This window comes from Rhinopithecus bieti, unplaced genomic scaffold (genome assembly GCF_001698545.2).
Source record: "Rhinopithecus bieti isolate Rb0 unplaced genomic scaffold, ASM169854v2 scaffold_12667, whole genome shotgun sequence".
Taxonomy (NCBI): domain Eukaryota; kingdom Metazoa; phylum Chordata; class Mammalia; order Primates; family Cercopithecidae; genus Rhinopithecus; species Rhinopithecus bieti.
Genome location: NW_016807256.1, coordinates 346,581 through 350,483, shown reverse-complemented (window position 1 = coordinate 350,483; position 3,903 = coordinate 346,581). Strand labels below are relative to the sequence as shown.

General features: G+C 54.3%; 1 protein-coding gene across 8 annotated transcripts in view; it reads right to left on the bottom strand.

Moving 5' to 3' along the window:
• Nucleotides 1-3,903, bottom strand: part of PDZD4 (PDZ domain containing 4) — a 30,833-nt gene that overhangs the window by 12,583 nt on the left and 14,347 nt on the right. The gene's annotated exons all lie outside the window — the stretch shown is intronic.

Sequence of the window (3,903 nt, the reverse complement as noted above, 5' to 3'; positions counted from 1 at the left end):
AAAAAAAAAAAAAAGAAGAAGAAGAAGAAGAAACAAGGTTTCACCATGTTGCCCAGGCTAGTCTCTAACTCCTAGGCTCAAGCCACCTGCTTAGTCCTCCCAAAGTGTTGGGATTACAGGCATGACCCAGCCCCTGGGTCTGATGTACCCAGACTCTACTCAAAATACAAAAATTGCCCAGCGCGGAGGTTCACGCATGTAATCCCAGCACTTTGGGAGGCCAAGGCAGGCAGATCACCTGAGGTCAGGAGTTTGAGACCAGTCTGGCTAACAGAGTGAAACCCCGTCTCAACTGAAAATACAAAAATTAGCCAGGCATGGTGGTGCACGCCTGTAATCTCAGCTACTTGAAGAGACTGACACAGGAGAATCACTTGAACCTAGGAGGTGGAGGCTGCAGTAAGCTGAGATTGCACCACTGCACTCCAGCCTGGGCAACAGAGTGAGACTCCATCCACCCCCCATTCCCCCCGAAAAAAGTCTCCTTCATCAAGTGCAAACCTCCCTCCTTTGGAACAATCCAGAAGAAATCCACTTTGCTTCTAGTATGTGGAGAGTGGGGATTGTTGACTGAGCTCATTATCGCAAAACTCTCACTACTGAATGTTTCCTTCATTGGGAGCAACCTCCCTCCTTTGGAGCAATCCAGAAGAAACCCACTTTATCTTGCAACACTTCGCGTGCCTGAAGCCCACTCAAATGCCCCTTGTCCCCCCTCGTCCGGGTTCCCAGTGACTCTCATCTTCTCCAGCGCTCCTGTGCCATCCTGACCACATGCTGGGCATCATGCTTCCCCTAAGTGAGGCCACCCTGTGGCAGTCAACCCTGTTGATTGGGTAGTGAGCTGGCAGCCAAGCAAACCCTCAAAGCCTGTTCACAAAGACCCCTCCTCCATCCCATGCTAGCGCGATAGATTTTGTCGCATTTCCTTTCAAATAATCAAAGTGCTCAGAGCGCCACACTGAGGAGGCAGAGGAGCACAAAGATGAAAATACAAGTCCCTGGTACTCCGCTGCCCCAGGGAGGGCAGCAGCCTGTGAGCACAACACGGCTCAGCCGGGATCTTGATGTGCCCTATGGCGACTCTTCGGCATACAGATCTATTTCCTTCCTGATTTGCTGCCAAGACGGGCCCAAGAGGGCTGACCCTACGACTGTGGCTCCAATCTCAACCACAGTTGACATGGAAGTCCTTAATTTCCATCACGGTCCCTGCTCTGAACAGGGGACTCCAGCCTTAGCGGGGCCCCTCTGCCTGAATGTGGCCCAAGTGGCCCTCACACCCTGCTTGGGACAGTCCAGTTCCCCCTTTGCACACTGAGAGCACTCATGGCCCCAGGTCCCCTGCAAGCCCAGTTCCTCCTCCCAGCCGACCCTATCACCCTCTCTAGACACACTTAGTCTGAATCTTATCCCAGAGTGTAGAGTGGTCAACTTTCTGGAAAGGAATTTGTCAATAACTATAAAAATTCTTGAAAACGTTCATCGTAGCCTTTGATCCAGTCAATGTGCTCTAAGTAATTTAGTCTAAAATAGTAATAATAATGATAGATATTACATAAATTTAATCACAAGGATGTTTACAATTTAATTACAAGGTTGTGGGCTCCAGGTCGGGGAGGAGACCTTCCGGTCTGGAAGGGGACCTGGGGAAGGAGGAATGAAGCACAGCCCCCACCCCTCCAGAGGAGGTGGCCCCAGGCCTTCCCCAGGGAACCCTGGGAAGCTGGTTCTTTCTGGAAGGCTGGAGAAGGGCCTGGCCATGGGTCCTGGAGGCCACTTAGGCCAGGCAGGCTTCAGGCCAGGAGGACTGAGCCATGCGCCCTCCCCACAGCGCAGCCCCTCTGCACGCCCCCCCAATTGGTCCCTGTAAGGCTTGCAGAAAGGGTTCTGAGTGGCCGAGCTGTGGCCGAGGCTCTCCCAGCCCAGCATCTGAGCAGAAGAGGACAGGTGCTGGGGCACTGACCGCCCCAGGCCCCGGCCGGCAGGATCCCAGGTTGGGCTGCCTTCTGAGGGAGCCGGTGCCCACCCAGCAGCCTGCAGCCCAAGGCAGGGTGCCCTGGGAAAGCCACCATCACCCCCAGCCCCTCGGTGTGAGCAAGCCCCCCCGCAGGTGTGTCCCCACTCACCAGTGCGGTTCCCAGGCTTGTCGGGAGCTTGGTGGTGGGCCTGGACGCTAGGGGGGCAACGTGGGGCAGGGACGAAGCTCTCCCGCCCACAGATGAGTGGGAGGAGGTCGTGGTGGGCATGGGAAGACCTTTCCAACAATCAGGAGTGTTGGGGGTTGAGCAAGGCAGGGGAGGGGCCCTGGCAGGTGGGGCACCAGGGACCCCAGGGCTGGGGCTAGGCCTGCGGGTGGGGCATGTGCTGGGGATTCTGTGGGCCGAGGACACGTGACTCCCGGGCAGGCTGGAGATGGTGTGGGGTGGGCCTGGGAAGCACAGGGTGCCGCATAGGAAAGAAGCGCCAAGGAGCTGAAGGGAGAGATGGTGGACTGCATGAGGAGCAGACGGTGTGAGGTGCTTGGATCTACAACACACCCCCCATCCCGTTTCGCTCCCCAAGGGGATTCGTTGGAAGGTGGGAGGGGACAGGGACAAAGCTGCCTGGGTGGGTAGAGTGGTCAGGACAGCCTCTCTGGGTCAGTGACACTTAAGCTGAGACCTAAATGATGACAAGAAACCAGCCATGCTTCCTTGTAGCGAAGGGAGCTCCCAGCAGAACACACTGTAGGGGCTAGACCAGCAAGCAACGGCAGTGATCCAGACCACAGATGATGGTGGCATGACCCCAGGGGTGGCAGTAGAGATGGTGGGATGTGGTCAGAGTCAGCTTGGGTTTTAGAGGTAGGCTGCCAGGATCTGCCGTTGGACTGGGGGCAAGGGACAGGGAGGACTTGAAGATGACATCGAATAAGCGCAGGAAAAGACGTGTCAGCATGGGCCAGTTCGCACAGAGGAAACGCACGCCCAAACCACAGTGAGATACCGCCACACACCACAAGGGGCCGGAATCAGTGAAAGGAGTATTGGAGAGGATGCGGGGACTCTGGAGCCTCACACTTTGTTGCTGGGCATGTAAAATAGTGCAGCCAGGGAAGCAGTCTGTGGCTCCTCACAAGGTTAGGTGTAGCTTATGTATATGACGCAGCAATCCCCAAAGAACTGAAAACAGGCATGCAAAGAAAACTTATGCTCAAATGCTCACAGCAGAGTATCCATAGTAACCAAGACTCGGAGGCAACCCGTGTCCGCCAGTGGATGAATGGATGAGCACAACATGGTACACCCATCCCGACATATAAAGATTGAAAGGCGGGCACACACGACTGCATGAGCACAGTCTAGCAAGGCAAAGAGGCCAGTCGCAAGATCCCATACTGCATGATTCCATTTCCGTGAAGTGTCCAGAACGGGCAAATCCATACAGACAGAAAGCAGATGAATGGTTGTCAGGACTTGGAGGCAGGGGGGCCTGGGGAGTCACTGCTGAGGGGTATGAGGTCCCTTTTGGGGTGATGAACCTGTTCTGGAACTAGACAGTGGCCATGGCTGCACAACATTGAGAATAGACTAAAAGTCACTAGTGGTAAATGTTATGTTATGCGTATCTTACCACAAAACAACATAAAATTGCCACACAGGACCACAAGGACCAGGGGTATCCTCACAGCAGTGAGGAAGATCGAGGAAGGAAGGACTCAGGGATTAGGCCCGGGGCAGGAAATGGAAAGTTTTTATCTCTCACTTGAACTTCCCGAGGCCTGTGGACATCTCCAGTGCCCCACTCCAACTCTCTCTGGCCCAAGTCCAAGTCAGCTAACTGGGTGGCATGTGACCATTGCTGTTCAATTAAACTACAAATTTTTCTTTTTTTCTTTTCTTTTCTTTTCTTTCTTTTTTT